The 20,698-nt window shown below is 46.4% G+C and overlaps 1 protein-coding gene across 1 annotated transcript in view; it reads right to left on the bottom strand.

Moving 5' to 3' along the window:
- Positions 1 to 18,650, bottom strand: part of LIFR (LIF receptor subunit alpha) — a 68,891-nt gene extending 50,241 nt beyond the window's left edge. Inside the window, exon 1 of the mRNA XM_069745929.1 lies at positions 18,545 to 18,650. The gene's annotated coding sequence lies outside the window, so the exon portion shown is untranslated. The remainder of the gene's footprint in view (positions 1 to 18,544) is intronic.
- Between the last annotated feature and the right edge of the window lie 2,048 nt (positions 18,651 to 20,698).

Raw genomic sequence — 20,698 nt, 5'->3', positions numbered from 1 at the left:
CGACAATAGAGATCTGTGGAAGAGATAAGTAGCCGTCCTGCAGCCACAGCGGCCCGTCCTGCAGCCGCACCGGCCGCCTCCGCCCATCTGCAGCACTCAGGAGAAGCCGGCCTGACTTCAATTACTCGGCTTATTGCTGGGAAAGTGTTATATACACAGAATTACCCTAATACACAGGACGAGGCGGACCATACCATCAACCCGACCAGCGGCTCGCTCTACGGGAGTGAAGAAGCCATATACAACTCCTACAATCCGGAATCAGATCCGCGCCAAGATCGGAGACCTCCAGCACTACCGCATGGCGTCTGCCTGGAGTTACAGGAACTAACAACCAACGTAAAGCGACATGGGACAAAGTCCAAAAAGATTCAACCAAGGCTGAGATAAGGAAACATATGGCTTTATTGATCTGATGCCTATGATTACATATAATCAAATTTAATATGTTAATTAAGTAAAAAAACTCAAACAAAAATAAAATATAAATCAATAAAAGCTTGCGCACACTGACAATATATATAAAAAAGCTATAGCAAAAACCTACCAACAGGATATAGTCTATATTTATGTATATATGACTGCACCAAAGAGTAAAAAAAATTATATAAAAATAAGTATAAACAATTTTATATATTATTTCAAAATATTGTGAGAAAAAAAAGGCGGGGGGGCAGTTTAATATATACAACCGAATTATACTGTGCCAAATCAAAGTGACTAGTGCAAAACAGCAGCAGGAGGAGGGAAGTAAATTTCCTGACTTATATCAATCTCTCTGTTGTATCACCCAGATAAAAAACAATAAAATGTGTGAGTAAACAATGGTGTAATTATAAGTTAAAAAAAACGATCCACTGCATATGCCACAAAATCCAATGTGCAAAATGTGCCAATTAAGGTGACAAAGTGCAAAGTATAAAAAGGGAAAGAGAGGGAACAAAATGAGAGATAAATATATACCCTATCCGACTGTTATTTATCAAGTAATTAAAGGACATTAAAAACATTGAATTCGACATAAGAAGATGATACCACATGTTGTTACAATCTATGGACATTTGGATTGGATTCTCAAAATATTTGTCTAGGACATTGTAAAAAATCATTTTTTCTTATATACATTATTTTTTTCTTTATATAAATGTTTTTCATTTATTTTTCATCTTCTGTTACCGTATTTATGGGATAATTTTCTTTATTTTATTTATACATATATAATTTTTTTATTTTCTTTTTTCTTTATTTAATTCTTTTCAATTTAATTATTACAATTTTATTTATTATTTATTATTTTTTAATTTTATTTTTATTTTTACTTTTATTTTTATTTATTATTATTTTTTCCTTTAATTATTTTTGTCTTATTTCTCATTATTTATTTAATCATTAATTATTATTATTATTTTTTGCCATTACTTATTATTTACTTTATATTTTTTATTTTTGTATATTATGTATTATCATGATATCTGTGATTGATATACATGGTATAATTCTTTCTTTTTTATAATATTTTTCTTTTTTATTATTCCTCTTTGGGGCTGGACCCATATGGTAGTTTTAGTGAGGTGCTGGTCTTTTCATAAGCATACATCGTAATACAGCAGCAGGATCTTGCAGCACAATATACTTATATATATGGTCATGGCCCCATTTATCATTTAATTGCGGTAACAGTTTTGTATTATCCCCTCCTTCCCCTGTCCCCTTATCTCTACATGTTCCTTACTGAGTTCATTTATTTTCCCACACTGCGGCCCTGGCTGTGCGCATGCGTGGTCTCTGTCCTGGGGGTTCCGGTTCTCCGCGTCCATGTTTCCGTGGTTACGCTGGGTACTCCGTTCCCATGCGGCCGGTCATGTGACGCGGGGACCGGAAGTCCCGGACCTCCCGACTGCGCACGCGCCGGACATACCCGGGCCGCAGCGCTCGGATTAAGACGCTATATAAAGCGTCTCAGCGCACACTATAGCCACCCCTGACGAAGGAAAGAAGAATCGTTCCGAAACGCGCGTCGGGTGAGCGCGCACACTGGCCTAACCACCGCAGGTACATTGACTAGATTCATGGCACCAATTTGTTAGCACTCTTGATTCATGGGTAACACTTAGGCTGATTATTTGCACTTGTGCACTTTATCTAAACCATTACCGATAGTCACGGTGCGTTTGAAGTAGTCCCTGGAGTGGACACGGATAAATAACAGTCGGATAGGGCATATATCTATTTATCTCTCATTTTGTTCCCTCTCTTTCCCTTTTTATACTTTGCACTTTGTCACCTTAATTGGCACATTTTGCACATTGGATTTTGTGGCATATGCAGTGGATCGTTTTTTTTTTTAACTTATAATTACACCATTGTTTACTCACACATTTTATTGTTTTTTATCTGGGTGATACAACAGAGAGATTGATATAAGTCAGGAAATTTACTTCCCTCCTCCTGCTGCTGTTTTGCACTAGTCACTTTGATTTGGCACAGTATAATTCGGTTGTATATATTAAACTGCCCCCCCCTTTTTCTCACAATATTTTGAAATAATATATAAAATTGTTTATACTTATTTTTATATAATTTTTTTTACTCTTTGGTGCAGTCATATAATTATACATAAATATGGACTATATCCTGTTGGTAGGTTTTTGCTATAGCTTTTTTATATATATTGTCAGTGTGCGCAAGCTTTTATTGATTTACATTTTATTTTTGTGTGATTTTACTTAATTAACATATTAAATTTGATTATATGTAATCATAGGCATCAGATCAATAAAGCCATATGTTTCCTTATCTCAGCCTTGGTTGAATCTTTTTGGACTTTGTCCCATGTCGCTTTACGTTGGTTGTTAGTTCTTCTTCACAGTGGGCTTTCACTGTACTCCTGCACAGCGCACCCTATATATTTTCTGGATTATTTTTATTTTTATTTTTAGATTATATTATTTTATTTATATTATTTTTGTATTTATATTTTTTTGTTTATAATCTTGGGTGTACTGTGTTATATACTTAACTGGAGTTACAGGGCATTCTGGGAAATGTGACTGGTAATTTATTTTAAAGTGAACCTGTCACCATGATATCGCAGTCCATGCCAAGCAGGGGCCAGCCTAGTGCCCCCCCCCCCCCCATGGCAAGCAGGGGCCAGCCTAGTGCCCCCCCCCACGGCAAGCAGGGGCCAGCTTAGTGCCCCCCCCCACGGCAAGCAGGGGCCAGCCTAGTGTCCCCCCCACGGCAAGCAGGGGCCAGCCTAGTGCCCCCCCCCCACGGCAAGCAGGGGCCAGCCTAGTGCCCCCCCCCCCCACGGCAAGCAGGGGCCAGCCTAGTGCCCCCCCCCCCCCCACGGCAAGCAGGGGCCAGCCTAGTGCCCCCCCACAGCAAGCAGGGGCCAGCCTAGTGCCCCCCCCACGGCAAGCAGGGGCCGGGCCTGCGTCACCGCCCCTCCCCCTTACACAGCAAGCAGGGGTTTGGCCTAAGTTGCAACCCCACTCTAATCCACAGAGCAAGCAGGAGCCCGGGCCGGTGTCTTCCATCTTACCGAGAAACTGCATATCAGAGGTGGGTGTTCAGTTCACGCAAGGCAATTAATTACACTAGCTGATCGCTGGGGATCCCTTTACAGAACACTAGCTGATCGCTGGGGATCCCTTTACAGAACACTAGCTGATCGCTGGGGATCCCTTTACAGAACACTAGCTGATCGCTGGGGATCCCTTTACAGAACACTAGCTGATCGCTGGGGATCCTTTTACAGAACACTAGCTGATCGCTGCGGATCCCTTTACAGAACACTAGCTGATCGCTGGGGATCCCTTTACAGAACACTAGCTGATCGCTGGGGATCCCTTTACAGAACACTAGCTGATCGCTGGGGATCCCTTTACAGAACACTAGCTGATCGCTGGGGATCCCTTTACAGAACACTAGCTGATCGCTGGGGATCCTTTTACAGAACACTAGCTGATCGCTGGGGATCCCTTTACAGAACACTAGCTGATCGCTGGGGATCCCTTTACAGAACACTAGCTGATCGCTGGGGATCCCTTTACAGAACACTAGCTGATCGCTGGGGATCCCTTTACAGAACACTAGCTGATCGCTGGGGATCCCTTTACAGAACACTAGCTGATCGCTGGGGATCCCTTTACAGAACACTAGCTGATCGCTGGGGATCCCTTTACAGAACACTAGCTGATCGCTGGGGATCCCTTTACAGAACACTAGCTGATCGCTGGGGATCCCTTTACAGAACACTAGCTGATCGCTGGGGATCCCTTTACAGAACACTAGCTGATCGCTGGGGATTCCTTTACAGAACACTAGCTGATCGCTGGGGATCTCTTTACAGAACACTAGCTGATCGCTGGGGATCCCTTTACAGAACACTAGCTGATCGCTGGGGATCCCTTTACAGAACACTAGCTGATCGCTGGGGATCCTTTTACAGAACACTAGCTGATCGCTGCGGATCCCTTTACAGAACACTAGCTGATCGCTGGGGATCCCTTTACAGAACACTAGCTGATCGCTGGGGATCCCTTTACAGAACACTAGCTGATCGCTGGGGATCCTTTTACAGAACACTAGCTGATCGCTGGGAATCTCTGATCACTTGAGCTGCTGACGAGCCCAGCAATGCGGGGATATAACATGTAATGATCCGCTTGCTGGGCGCCGCTGCGTACGTGGAGCGATCAGTGTTGTGCCTTCGTCTCTATTTGCATTATTTATTAGCAGAATTTATTCTAAGCTTGTTTGTCTTTATACAAAATGCAGATTTACTGCTCCTCCTCAACCGTCACCTTTGTGGAAGGTATGAATGGTCGAGTATTTGTTAATGGAAGACAAAAGAAATTGGGTCACTGATAGAACGCCCGGGACTGGAGAGATTAAAGCCTCTGGGGGGTGTAGTAAAATATGGAACCCCCTGCGGTTAGAATGGACTGACCCTAGTTCACCATAGAACCTTATGGTAAGTGGAGTTGCATCCACTTGATTTGCAGGGGTGGGTCAGGGTCGTGTAGCCATAACGCAAAATCTAAAAAAAAAAAATGCAGGCGTGCTGCGGACATCTGATACATAAGCCAAAAAGGGAAGCAACTAATGAGCGGAACAATCGCAAATGCAACAGACCTCAGTTTTGAAATGCAGCAGAGTCGGAGTTCACACACATTGTTTGTTTTTTTTGTTTTGTTTTTTTAACCCTTTAGGGCCTGTGCTGTAATAGCATTGGGACTTTGGGACAAGGTTATCAATGGGAATCCCAAAGATTTTACCCCAAAACACACACGATAAAAAGGATCTTGCAATATTAAGGGGCGACAATTTAAAAAAAAAAATAATAAAACATTCCTGCAAACTTCCCCCCCAGAAAACACAGGATAGTTATGGGGGGGCTATCTACCACCATAAAAAGAGCGGTATCGCCCAAACCGGACAGAACGCCCATTGATAAGAAGGGACGACATGAGCTTCCTCCGCTTACAATGGGCATCCTTGTTCCTGGGGACTGGGGCAGTCGCACCATTTCCTTTCCTCTGTGCCGATTTATAGCCACCAAGTTCAGTTCAACTTTCTGGAGGATCTTAAATCAGCTGAAAAAGAGTGAAACCAGTTACAGAACAAGCTCGCTGACGGAATCTCCGTCAACTCAATCTGCAGCCAGCGCACACAATTTGTAATGAAACCCAATTAATACAAAATTTGCAGTCAAACACATGAGCATTTTAGTAAAAGAAAATTACCCTGAAGGAGTTTATATTATTTAATGTCAGATTTTACAGGCACAACATGACGGAGAGTAACTAAGGACAACCAGCAGAGAGAAGAGGATACAATGTTTTCTGTTACCAAGAGCAACCAGCGGATAGAAGATACAATGTCCGTTACCAAGAGCAACGAGAAGAGGATAGAATGTTGTCGATTACCAAGGGCAACCAGCAGAGAGAAGAGGATAGAATGTTGACGGTTATCAAGGGCAACCAGCAGAGAAGAGGATAGAATGTTGTCCGTTACCAAGGGCAACCAGCAGAGAGAAGAGGATAGAATGTTTTCTGTTACCAAGAGCAACCAGCGGATAGAAGATACAATGTCCGTTACCAAGAGCAACGAGAAGAGGATAGAATGTTGTCGATTACCAAGGGCAACCAGCAGAGAGAAGAGGATAGAATGTTGACGGTTATCAAGGGCAACCAGCAGAGAAGAGGATAGAATGTTGTCCGTTACCAAGGGCAACCAGCAGAGAGAAGAGGATAGAATGTTTTCTGTTACCAAGAGCAACCAGCGGATAGAAGATACAATGTCCGTTACCAAGAGCAACGAGAAGAGGATAGAATGTTGTCGATTACCAAGGGCAACCAGCAGAGAGAAGAGGATAGAATGTTGTCCATTACCAATGGCAACCAGCAGAGAGAAGAGGATAGAATGTTGTCGGTTACCTAGGGCAACCAGCAGAGAGAAGAGGATAGAATGTTGATGGTTATCAAGGGCAACCAGCAGAGAGAAGAGGATAGAATGTTGTCCGTTACCAAGGGCAACCAGCAGAGAGAAGAGGATAGAATGTAGTCCATTACCAAGGGCAACCAGCAGAGAGAAGAGGATAGAATGTTGTCGGTTACCAAGGGCAACCAGCAGAGAGAAGAGGATAGAATGATGTCCATTACCAAGGGCAACCAGCAGAGAAGAGGATAGAATGTTGTCGGTTACCAAGGGCAACCAGCAGAGAGAAGAGGATAGAATGTTGTCTATTACCAAGGGGAACCAGCAGAGAAAAGGATAGAATGTTGTTGGTTACCAAGAGCAACGAGCAGAGAGAAGAGGATAGAATGTTGTCGGTTACCAAGGGCAACCAGCAGAGAGAAGAGGATAGTAGAATGTTGTTTGTTACCAAGGGCAACCAGCAGAGAGAAGAGGATAAAATGTTGTCCATTACCAAGGGCAACCAGCAGAGAGAAGAGGATAAAATGTTGTCCATTACCAAGGGCAACCAGCAGAGAGAAGAGGATAAAATGTTGTCCATTACCAAGGGCAACCAGCAGAGAGAAGAGGATAAAATGTTGTCCATTACCAAGGGCAACCAGCAGAGAGAAGAGGATAGATTGTTGTCCATTACCAAGGGCAACCAGCAGAGAGAAGAGGATAGATTGTTGTCCATTACCAAGGGCAACCAGCAGAGAGAAGAGGATAGATTGTTGTCCATTACCAAGGGCAACCAGCAGAAATTGAAAGCATTTATGTATACAAAGGAAATATAGCAATAGTTAAAAATATATAATAAATATCCATCTTGTAGTCATCAGCTAGAAATACCGGGATCCTTCATCTCTTGCTTCGGAATAGAAGCCTGGTTAAAGGGGCGTCATTTGCCTTGCAAGATCTCCATTGCAGACTGAGGAGTAGGAGGTTTATGATGCAGCAAGAAGTAGCTCAGACCGGAGGCAGCGCCCGAATATTGGAGGATTATTATTGGAACTTTAGCTTCATCCAATTAATTATTTTTGTAAAACTAGTTACAATCTTGTCGTCATCTGTATAACACTATTCTATAGGTCACACTAATTTTTGATGGAGCTAGGATGAAATTTTTTTTTCTGGGATTTTGAAAGCTTAGAGAAAAAAAAAATTCCGGAGCATTTTACTGATTTTAGTGATTTATTTCTCTTCGATTACATTGATTTTTTTTTCGGCGGGGTATATTTAAAGCAGCGTACAGGCCTGTAGTGGAAACACTCCAGAGGAAGAACGAAAAAAACAAAACAATAAAAAAAAAGCAGCTATAAAGCAAAACACACTGAAGTCTACAAAGAAACAGCGGGCTGGGGGCTGGGAACTAATATGCAAGAGAAAGGCAATGCACAAAGAAGGTCGAGCTTCAAAACTGCTTGGAAAACTCTCCCCATTGATTTCTATGGGAAAGCCACTTCATTGTTTGTAAGAGGTTTGCTTTTATTGTTTCTGTAGAGGTTTTAAAAAAAATACTTCTGGCATTAAAAAAAAAGAAAAAGTGGATGTCACTTCTTTGTAGAGGATCCTGAAAGAAACTTCTCCAAACTAGCCACTGTCCCATATAGAGAGCAGCGGATTGTTTTGCACAACCCCCGATCCAGCCTGCAGGCCATGGACAGGAGCTGCACAAATCTCCTTAACCCCCTGGGGTCAATGCTAGGCTAGAGAGCATTGACCTGAACCATGGACTGGGGTTGTATGAAGTGATCAAAAGGCTGGAGAGAAAGGGGAAAAAAAAAGAAAAAAAACTCCTGAAAAAGCTTCAACTTGCGAAACAGTAAACATTGCGGTATTGTGCAAATGAACATTTTTTTTGTCCATTTTTTCCCTACCTTGGATAGATGAAATTATGATTTGTATATGGACCAGAAAAGGGGTTAAAAACCTCAAAAAAAACCTGCAGATTGCCCGCCATGGAGGGTGTGGAGTGCACAGCAACCCCACAGGATGAAACAAGAGGGAAAACCTTGGAGACCCAATCATTACCGTCCAGACTGGAGATTCGGACCCAATGGGCAATTTCCCTCCTTGTCCGGGAAAATAAGGGATGCAATGCTATCAATATAATGCTATCAGACTGATCCGGTCGGTATTGAGGCCCTGACACAGAATCTCCGTGATGAATGACGCAGAGTGTCGGGCTCATCCCTGGCTTTCATCGGGACTATATTTAGCCGCCGGGTCGTCTCTCGCACCCTCCATGTGTTCGGACTCTCGGGCTTGTCACTATCAAATGTTCTTCATGGACAGAAGTTATACATGGAAAAGTTCAAGAAATAAACTCCAAAGGTTCGAATAAACTATGTTCGCCGTACACATCTAGGCCATTCGCTTTGCTTGTGCATTGCAAGAAAAAAAGTTACAATGTAACAAGTAAAAATGTTAAAATCCAGAAGAATTCAACTTTATTTCTTACATGTATTCCTAATGGGCAACTAGATATGGCCGTCATAGGGGCCCATCTGAGGCCCCCAGGTGCCGTATTTACCCCCCAACCATCACATGAAGCCTTCAGCATGGGTCTGGATGGTGCAGCCGCACACGGATACCTTACAATGGACGCCCATGGAGAAATCTAAATAAAACGTTTGGAACATTCAGCAGATACAGCAGCACTAATCCAGTGCTGACCGCAGAGCGAGCCGGGTCACGCAGAGCGAGCCGGGTCACGCAGAGCGAGCCGGGTCACGCAGAGCGAGCCGGGTCACGCAGAGCGAGCCGGGTCACGCAGAGCGAGCCGGGTCACGCAGAGCGAGCCGGGTCACGCAGAGCGAGCCGGGTCACGCAGAGCGAGCCGGGTCACGCAGAGCGAGCCGGGTCACGCAGAGCGAGCCGGGTCACGCAGAGCGAGCCGGGTCACGCAGAGCGAGCCGGGTCACGCAGAGCGAGCCGGGTCACCATCTCCTAACAGGACGGATACACGCAGCGAGAGCTGGCAACATAATGTCCTACAAGTCTCCTTACATGCCAGGCCTGGCTTGTCACTCTCCACATTTTTGCTGCTATTTTTTAATGCAAATTTTAAAGCTGCATTTTACAGTTCCAGCAATGTCTATGGGATATCAGAAACATCATGCATACTTTTTTTTTCCCTGACCGATTTGGAAAACTGCAGCATGTCACTTATTTCAACGTTTTTTTTTTCTGCGTATTTGTAGCTTTTTTTTTTCAGCCTTTGAAGACAATGGGAAAGTGCAAAAAAAAAAAAATGCAGTTTTTATTTGCTGCGTTTTTAGTGCAAAAACATAAGGAAGCTAAATCATGATTTTTGTTTTTTTTTGAGGGCACTAAACTTTATCAACATGCACAAGAGACAACAAAAACGCAACAAGAAAAAAAGAGCCATACAAACTCAGCAAGTTATGCTTTTTGTAAGCAGCTTCTTTACTGCCATAAAAAAAAAAAAAAAAAAAAAAAAAACAGCAAAAACGCAACGTGTGAACATTTCCTACAACTTCACTCTGTTGCCAAAATCTGCGGCAAGTCAAAGAAAATAGTTTGACAAAGTCGATTGGGGGCCGTTCCCAGAGACTGTTCGGACAGCACGAATCTAAGGAGAAGTTCCCTTTAATGCCACTGACAAGGTGCCTTTAAATTTTCCATTTTGGACAAATTTTAGCAATTAATATAAGTTAATGTAAACAGGAACATGAACTTTAGTTCAGCGCGATCGCACGGCAGCGTCCAAGAATGTTATTCTAAAAGGAAAAAGTTCTCACTTTCTATAAGGAAACAAATCAGATAAACATCAGTGCAAATAAACGCTTTTGCTCTGTGCACACGGTGCAGTTTTTCTGCGCAGATTTATCATTAAACCTGAAAAATTTCCTGTTGACAGCAAAGTGAAAGAATCCTGAAGCGATCATTTTTTTTTAATTTTTTTTTTACCAGTAGGTTGTAATCTGCGGCGTCGATTCTTGCAGCGTTTTTGCTGCAGATTTCACCCTCCGCACTAATGAGTGGGCAAAAATCTGCATGGAAACAAATGTACATTTTTTTCAAACATTTCTAGGGGTATGTTCACACATTGCTTTTTGCAGCATTTTTTAAGGTAAAATTTCAGCTCCGTTTTACAGTACAAGCAGAGTCTATGAGAACTCAGAAATCTCATGTGTGAACATTGGTTTTATTTTCCTGACTGAGAAGAATGCAAAACCAGACTGGTGCCAAGGCTGCGGCCGGCGGAGGCGCAATACCAACAGGAAGAGGGAAAACCTGACCACCAACCACACAGAGATCCGCAGATGTGCACAGACAGCGCCCCCTTAAGGCCATATTATTACCAAGCGCAAACATTGGTTTTCTTCTTAATTGCTAGGATGTGATTTCATAGAAGACAAAAAAACGCTACAATCAAATCAGAGAAGATCCCATTTTTTTATTGCACCATAAGGGCAGAATCAGGCGGCGGGCGAGGATCACAACGCAATGCACGGACTCCGGACCCGAGGGCGACAGCTGGATTGCGATACCGCCGGCCAGTCCAAGCGTTGAGTTGCGATCCTCGTCCGAGTTATACGGCCGTCTGACGCTGCCCTCATACTCCACAATTAAAAAGCAGCAGAAAAAAAATGCTAAAGTGCAATAACACACACAGCCATTAGATAACGATGGCGCCATTCGGGAAAGAAACAAGTTTTGTTTTGTTTTTTTTTAAATCTTTTAGAAGCCATTTAGCAAAATCCATAAAAAGCAATAAAAGTCATAATAAAAGACATTGAGGAGCTTATTAAAAAAAAACGACCTGCTCCTTCTCGCCCATCACTGCTGGAGACTAAACAGAGGGGCCACCGGCCTACACCCGCCGCGCACTGGTTAATTAGTGACTGCATTCATTACCGGGAAAGGATTAGTCAATAAGTAAAGAACCTTACAGATTTATACAGTTACAGTCGCCTCGCAGCAATATATACGGTACTAGTTCACATAAGTCATGTGCAAGCGGGGAATTTTATTGTTTTAACCATTGCACGTCTATTCTGAAACATCCTGGACTGATACATTGTAACAAACCAGCAGAGAGATCTCTGTAGCTGCCACTGATGAGATTAGCTCACAGAGCATTATCTACATTGTATCAGCTGAGAGAAGGACCAGATATGAAAGGGTTCCTGGTTCTGAATATAATCCGGAATGCTTTCTACTGATACATTGTAACAAACCAGCAGAGAAATCTCTGCAGCTGCCGCTGATGAGTTTCTGCCTCCACTGGATACATTGTGATAAAGTCTCATCTGTGAGAAGCATCTCTAATTGGGATTTAAATACATAGAACATAAGCAGCAAAAGCACAGATCTCTGCTGGTTTGTTACAATGCATCAGTGTGGAGTCCGGGATGTTTCGCTCACAGAGCATTATCTGCACTGGATACATTGTATCAGTCTGGAGTCACAGAGCATTATCTGCACTGGATACATTGTATCAGTCTGGAGTCACAGAGCATTATCTGCACTGGATACATTGTATCAGTCTGGAGTCACAGAGCATTATCTGCACTGGATACATTGTATCAGTCTGGAGTCACAGAGCATTGTCTGCACTGGATACATTGTATCAGTCTGGAGTCACAGAGCATGGTCTGTACTGGATACATTGTATCAGTCTGGAGTCACAGAGCATTATCTGCACTGGATACATTGTATCAGTCTGGAGTCACAGAGCATGGTCTGTACTGGATACATTGTATCAGTCTGGGGTCACAGAGCATTGTCTGCACTGGATACATTGTATCAGTCTGGAGTCACAGAGCATAGTCTGTACTGGATACATTGTATCAGTCTGGAGTCACAGAGCATTGTCCGCACTGGATACATTGTATCAGTCTGGAGTCACAGAGCATTGTCCGCACTGGATACATTGTATTAGTTTGGAGTCACAGAGCATTGTCCGCACTGGATACATTGTATCAGTCTGAGGTCACAGAGCATTGTCTGCACTGGATACATTGTATCAGTCTGGAGTCACAGAGCATTGTCTGCACTGGATACATTGTATCAGTCTGGAGTCACAGAGCATTGTCTGCACTGGATACATTGTATCAGTCTGGAGTCACAAAGCATTGTCTGCACTGGATACATTGTATCAGTCTGGGGTCACAGAGCATTGTCTGTACTGGATACATTGTATCAGTTTGGAGTCACAGAGCATTGTCCGCACTGGATACATTGTATCAGTCTGAGGTCACAGAGCATTGTCTGCACTGGATACATTGTATCAGTCTGGGGTCACAGAGCATTGTCTGTACTGGATACATTGTATCAGTCTGGGGTCACAGAGCATTGTCTGTACTGGATACATTGTATCAGTTTGGAGTCACAGAGCATTGTCCGCACTGGATACATTGTATCAGTCTGAGGTCACAGAGCATTGTCTGCACTGGATACATTGTATCAGTCTGGAGTCACAGAGCATTGTCTGCACTGGATACATTGTATCAGTCTGGAGTCACAGAGCATTGTCTGCACTGGATACATTGTATCAGTCTGGAGTCACAGAGCATTGTCCGCACTGGATACAATGTATCAGTCTGGAGTCACAGAGCATTGTCTGCACTGGATACATTGTATCAGTCTGGAGTCACAGATCATTGTCTGTACTGGATACATTGTATCAGTCTGGAGTCACAGAGCATTGTCTGCACTGGATACATTGTATCAGTCTGGAGTCACAGAGCATAGTCTGTACTGGATACATTGTATCAGTCTGGAGTCACAGAGCATTGTCCGCACTGGATACATTGTATCAGTCTGGAGTCACAGAGCATTGTCCGCACTGGATACATTGTATTAGTTTGGAGTCACAGAGCATTGTCTGCACTGGATACATTGTATCAGTCTGAGGTCACAGAGCATTGTCTGCACTGGATACATTGTATCAGTCTGGAGTCACAGAGCATAGTCTGTACTGGATACATTGTATCAGTCTGGAGTCACAGAGCATTGTCCGCACTGGATACATTGTATCAGTCTGAGGTCACAGAGCATTGTCCGCACTGGATACATTGTATCAGTCTGGAGTCACAGAGCATTGTCTGCACTGGATACATTGTATCAGTCTGGAGTCACAGAGCATTGTCTGCACTGGATACATTGTATCAGTCTGGAGTCACAAAGCATTGTCTGCACTGGATACATTGTATCAGTCTGGGGTCACAGAGCATTGTCTGCACTGGATACATTGTATCAGTTTGGAGTCACAGAGCATTGTCCGCACTGGATACATTGTATCAGTCTGAGGTCACAGAGCATTGTCTGCACTGGATACATTGTATCAGTCTGGAGTCACAGAGCATTGTCTGCACTGGATACATTGTATCAGTCTGGAGTCACAGAGCATTGTCCGCACTGGATACATTGTATCAGTCTGGAGTCACAGAGCATTGTCTGCACTGGATACATTGTATCAGTCTGGAGTCACAGAGCATTGTCTGCACTGGATACATTGTATCAGTCTGGAGTCACAGAGCATTGTCCGCACTGGATACAATGTATCAGTCTGGAGTCACAGAGCATTGTCTGTACTGGATACAATGTATCAGTCTGGAGTCACAGATCATTGTCTGTACTGGATACATTGTATCAGTCTGGAGTCACAGAGCATTGTCTGCACTGGATACATTGTATCAGTCTGGAGTCACAGAGCATTGTCTGTACTGGATACATTGTATCAGTCTGGAGTCACAGAGCATTATCTGCACTGGATACATTGTATCAGTCTGGAGTCACAGAGCATTGTCTGTACTGGATACATTGTATCAGCTGTGAGCAGGATTAGTGATGTACAGGGTTACTGTCTCTGACGTTGCCATTCACTGACAGAATGAAAGCATATTTTCAAAACAACGGAAAAATAATATTAGAGGGTTGAATTAGAAAGATTTCCACGCTTCTGCCATAATGTAATGTTCCACCCCTCCACCAGCCGGAGGCAGCGCCCTCGCGTTCTTAGAAGTAAAACCTTCTGCACTTCGCATCCTTCTGGGACCTTCTCAGGAGACCTGAATGTTTTAGTTCTGTCCCTTCACACTCTGTTCTGTTATCTCCGTATAGAAGGTCAAAAGCTGGAAAATAACATTATACCAGGACATCATCCAGATTACAAGACAAATACTCTGGACATCTGCAGGAAACAATAGTAGAGGCTGCTAAAAAAGTAAAGAAATAAATAACGGTAAAAGAGCAGATACCGTAATATACAAAAAAAAAAAAACAGTTAAAAAAATAAGAGAAAAAATTCAGTTTTCTGGGGTAAGGGGGAAGTCAATTCCATTTTTTGCTGATTTTTACAGATCAAGAGATTTTCAGAAACCGGGTGCCCATGCTATGAATAAATATCAGCAAGGTAAATTAACACAAACTGCGGGTTTGAAATCTGTCACGTGTCAATTTATGCTGCAGAAGTCAGTGCCAGATTCATGCTTTGCAATGATATCCACAGAGGTTATCAATACCGGACGCTGCAGAACATAAGATCAGTGGGTACGTACTCGGGACAGGCTCCGCCGCACAGTTATCAACTGCTGCAGGGTTTTTTCCCACAGTGATTTTTTTTAGCAGAAGTAGTATGTGATTTCCTGAGTGTTTATACCCACTGTGGGGTTAGAGATGCCGAGGAAAAAAAATGTGTTTCCCCTTTAATAAGAAAAAAAATACAATTTTTAAAATGTATCTTTAGTACAAAGTCTAAGCATTAAGGTAGGTAAAAAAAAATTGCAAAAAAAAAAAACACTCATGTCTGCACCAAAAAGGGAGAGACTCAATAATAATATTAATAATGATAATAAAATAATCAGAGCACATTGCTACTGCATATTTTGTGCAGTCACCTGCAGAATAAAAAGCATTTCTACAAGTGAGAACATGGACTAATAATATATTTTCTAACAATCCAATATTTATATTCAGCCCAGAATTGCAATAAAACATGGAATTCCACAAGACTAGAAGCAGAAGACTCAGCGGAGATAAGAGAAGATTGTGTTATTCCACAATCCGGAATGTTTGTGTGAAGATGTCGCTGTGTGCATTCCTTCCGGATTAATCTTATATACTAGAATCCGGAACATAGAACTCAGGTGCAGGATGAAAGGAATAACGAATACATCGGCCCGGAGAACACGGATGATTTGCAGCTGCCTGTGTTCTAACATGGAGCAATCGGTTTGTTTATCCGAGATAAAAGAACAAACAAAAAAAAACATTCCAGATCCGCAAAAATGTATTATTACAAGGATAGCAGGGGTGGGGTACGGGCAATATTTATTCTGGTGGACGCAAGAGCACTCCAGGGTTGGTGGGGGAAGATCTCGAGCATGTTTATGATTTCAAAAAGTTGCCAATGATAAATTAGACAAAAAAGAAAAAAAAAAAAAAAAATATATATATATATATATATATATATATATATATATATATATATATATATATATATATATATATATACACACACTGCAGTTTTTTTTCTTCTTTAGGACAAGAGTAAAATATCAAAAACTGCAGTGGAAATTATTCAAATGATTCCTAAAGGTTTTGGGTGACGTTGTACCAGCCCTACCTGTCTTTTTCATGGATACGACACTTACCCATCATAATCTACGGGGCCGTTCTCATGTCTGGGGGTTTTCTTTGGGGTCCGGAAGAAAATCACAGCAACGTGGCCATGTTTTTTTTTAATCCAAGATGATCCATAAAGTGGGTGACTATGGCAGCCAGCGCGCGTCTATGCACACAGTATATACCGTGTATACAGCATGGATTTAGCCATGATTCACCGTCCCCTCCGTATACACCCACAGACACCGCCGGCTCCCAGGATTCCTCCCGACACACGGAGGAAACCTTCACTGGAAACATTTACTGCAATATTGTACTTTCTAATTATAAACACAGATCATCGCATCCACAGGAAAATGGCAACAACGTCTGTACATCGTCCACACAGCGCGCAGCGGTCATACAGAGCCGGGAAGAAACGCATCTGCACCATCGCAAGAAACGGAGCAAAACCGCAGCAAAATCTGCAACAGAAGCGCAGCGGACAGAACAGTCACCCAGCTTTCCCAGGAGCAGAGAACGAACGTCACAATTCAATATTCTCCAAGGAAAACGTCTGAAATGGCGAAATGTGAAGCCGGAGCTCCGGGAGCGACCAGTCACCAGGGAGCTCTGGATGAGTGACACTACAGGCCTCCCATCCAGTGTGTAATAAACACTACAGCCCCCCATCCAGTGTGTAATAAACACTACAGCCCCCCCATCCAGTGTGTAATAAACACTACAGCCCCCCCCATCCAGTGTGTAATAAACACTACAGCCCCCCCATCCAGTGTGTAATAAACACTACAGCCCCCCCATCCAGTGTGTAATAAACACTACAGCCCCCCCCATCCAGTGTGTAATAAACACTACAGCCCCCCCCATCCAGTGTGTAATAAACACTACAGCCCCCCCCATCCAGTGTGTAATAAACACTACAGCCCCCCCATCCAGTGTGTAATAAACACTACAGCCCCCCCATCCAGTGTGTAATAAACACTACAGCCCCCCCATCCAGTGTGTAATAAACACTACAGCCCCCCCATCCAGTGTGTAATAAACACTACAGCCCCCCCATCCAGTGTGTAATAAACACTACAGGCCCCCCATCCAGTGTGTAATAAACACTACAGGCCCCCCCATCCAGTGTGTAATAAACACTACAGCCCCCCCCCCCCCCCATCCAGTGTGTAATAAACACTACAGGCCCCCCATCCAGTGTGTAATAAACACTACAGCCCCCCCATCCAGTGTGTAATAAACACTACAGCCCCCCCCCCATCCAGTGTGTAATAAACACTACAGCCCCCCCATCCAGTGTGTAATAAACACTACAGCCCCCCCATCCAGTGTGTAATAAACACTACAGCCCCCCCCATCCAGTGTGTAATAAACACTACAGCCCCCCCATCCAGTGTGTAATAAACACTACAGCCCCCCCATCCAGTGTGTAATAAACACTACAGGCCCCCCCATCCAGTGTGTAATAAACACTACAGCCCCCCCCATCCAGTGTGTAATAAACACTACAGCCCCCCCATCCAGTGTGTAATAAACACTACAGCCCCCCCCCCCCATCCAGTGTGTAATAAACACTACAGCCCCCCCCCCATCCAGTGTGTAATAAACACTACAGCCCCCCCATCCAGTGTGTAATAAACACTACAGCCCCCCCATCCAGTGTGTAATAAACACTACAGCCCCCCCCATCCAGTGTGTAATAAACACTACAGCCCCCCCATCCAGTGTGTAATAAACACTACAGCCCCCCCATCCAGTGTGTAATAAACACTACAGCCCCCCCATCCAGTGTGTAATAAACACTACAGCCCCCCCCATCCAGTGTGTAATAAACACTACAGCCCCCCCATCCAGTGTGTAATAAACACTACAGCCCCCCCATCCAGTGTGTAATAAACACTACAGGCCCCCCCATCCAGTGTGTAATAAACACTACAGCCCCCCCCCCATCCAGTGTGTAATAAACACTACAGCCCCCCCATCCAGTGTGTAATAAACACTACAGCCCCCCCATCCAGTGTGTAATAAACACTACAGCCCCCCATCCAGTGTGTAATAAACACTACAGCCCCCCCCCATCCAGTGTGTAATAAACACTACAGCCCCCCATCCAGTGTGTAATAAACACTACAGCCCCCCCCCATCCAGTGTGTAATAAACACTACAGCCCCCCATCCAGTGTGTAATAAACACTACAGCCCCCCCCCATCCAGTGTGTAATAAACACTACAGCCCCCCATCCAGTGTGTAATAAACACTACAGCCCCCCCCATCCAGTGTGTAATAAACACTACAGCCCCCCCATCCAGTGTGTAATAAACACTGCCGCCGTCCTCCCCATGTGATGCAGCAGTCCCACGTAGCGATGCAGCAGTCCCATGTACAGTCTTACACCCTCCGTACACAATCACTGCAGCTCTGCGCCCCAGCACCGGCCTCCGCCGGCTCCAGCCCGACCCTGCCCCAGTCACTGACTCACATGGCCGGTGTCCCGTGCTGTCCGCGGCCGCAGAGGATGCAGAGAGCGGGTGAGTCACGGCGGCGCCTCCGAGCACTGAGCATCCAGGATCCCAGAGCGACGCTCCAGGACTCCAGCCTCAGCCCGCCCCCGGACTCCAGCCTCAGCCCGCCCCCTACCGCCCGGAGGAGGAGCATACAGGCGGTATACTCAGTGCCGGAGCCCGCCCCCTACTGCCCGAAGGAGGAGCATACAGGCGGTACAATCAGCGCCGGAGCCCGCCCCCTACTGCCCGGAGGAGGAGCAACAGCAGCAGCATACATGCTGTATACTCAGCGCCGGAGCCCGCCCCCTACCGCCCGGAGGAGGAGCAACAGCAGCAGCATACATGCTGTATACTCAGCACCGGAGCCCGCCCCCTACTGCCCGGAGGAGGAGCATACAGGCGGTACAATCAGCGCCGGAGCCCGCCCCCTACTGCCCGGAGGAGGAGCAACAGCAGCAGCATACATGCTGTATACTCAGCGCCGGAGCCCGCCCCCTACCGCCCGGAGGAGGAGCAACAGCAGCAGCATACATGCTGTATACTCAGCACCGGAGCCCGCCCCCTACTGCCCGGAGGAGGAGCATACAGGCGGTACAATCAGCGCCGGAGCCCGCCCCCTACTGCCCGGAGGAGGAGCATACAGGCGGTACAATCAGCGCCGGAGCCCGCCCCCTACCGCCCGGAGGAGGAGCATGCAGGCGGTATACTCAGCGCCGGAGCCCGCCCCCTACCGCCCGGAGGAGGAGCAACAGCAGCAGCATACATGCGGTATACTCAGCGCCGGAGCCCGCCCCCTACCGCCCGGAGGAGGAGCTTACATGCGGTACACAGAGCGCCGGAGCCCGCCCCCTACCGCCCGGAGGAGGAGCATACAGGCGGTACACAGAGCGCCGGAGCCCGCCCCCTACCGCCCGGAGGAGGAGCATACAGGCGGTACACAGAGCGCCGGAGCCCGCCCCCTACCGCCCGGAGGAGGAGCATACATGCGGTACACAGAGCGCCGGAGCCCGCCCCCTACCGCCCGGAGGAGGAGCATACAGGCGGTACACAGAGCGCCGGAGCCCGCCCCCTACTGCCCGGAGGAGGAGCATGCAGGCGGTACACAGAGCGCCGGAGCCCGCCCCCTACTGCCCGGAGGAGGAGCATACATGCGGTACACAGAGCGCCGGAGCCCGCCCCCTACCGCCCGGAGGAGGAGCATACATGCGGTACACAGAGCGCCGGAGCCCGCCCCCTACCGCCCGAAGGAGGAGCATACACGCGGTATACTCAGTACCGGAGCCCGCCCCTTACCGCCCGGAGGAGGAGCATACATGCGGTATGCAGAGCGCCGGAGCCCGCCCCCTACTGCCCGGAGGAGGAGCATACACGCGGTATACTCAGTACCGGAGCCCGCCCCCTACCGCCCGGAGGAGGAGCATACATGCGGTATGCAGAGTGCCGGAGCCCGCCCCCTACCGCCCGGAGGAGGAGCATACATGCTGTACACAGAGTGCCGGAGCCCACCCCCTACCGCCCGGAGGAGAAGCATACATGCGGTATACTCAGTACCGGAGCCCGCCCCTTACCGCCCGGAGGAGGAGCATACATGCGGTATGCAGAGTGCCGGAGCCCGCCCCCTACTGCCCGGAGAAGGAGCATACAGGCGGTATACTCAGTGCCGGAGCCCGCCCCCTACCGCCCGGAGGAGGAGCATACAGGCGGTACACAGAGTACCGGAGCCCGCCCCCTACTGCCCGGAGGAGGAGCATACATGCGGTACACAGAGCGCCGGAGCCCGCCCCCTACCGCCCGGAGAAGGAGCATACATGCGGTACACAGAGCGCCGGAGCCCGCCCCCTACCGCCCGGAGGAGGAGCATACATGCGGTACACAGAGCGCCGGAGCCCGCCCCCTACTGCCCGGAGGAGGAGCATACATGCGGTACACAGAGCGCCGGAGCCCGCCCCCTACCGCCCGGAGGAGGAGCATACAGGCGGTACACAGAGTGCCAGAGCCCGCCACCTACCGCCCGGAGGAGGAGCATACATGCGGTACACAGAGTGCCGGAGCCCGCCCCTTACCGCCCGGAGGAGGAGCATACATGCGGTACACAGAGTGCCGGAGCCCGCCCCCTACCGCCCGGAGGA

Source organism: Ranitomeya imitator, chromosome 1 (genome assembly GCF_032444005.1).
Source record: "Ranitomeya imitator isolate aRanImi1 chromosome 1, aRanImi1.pri, whole genome shotgun sequence".
NCBI lineage: Eukaryota > Metazoa > Chordata > Amphibia > Anura > Dendrobatidae > Ranitomeya > Ranitomeya imitator.
Note: the sequence above shows the minus strand (reverse complement) of the source record. Positions and strands in the feature narration are given on the sequence as shown.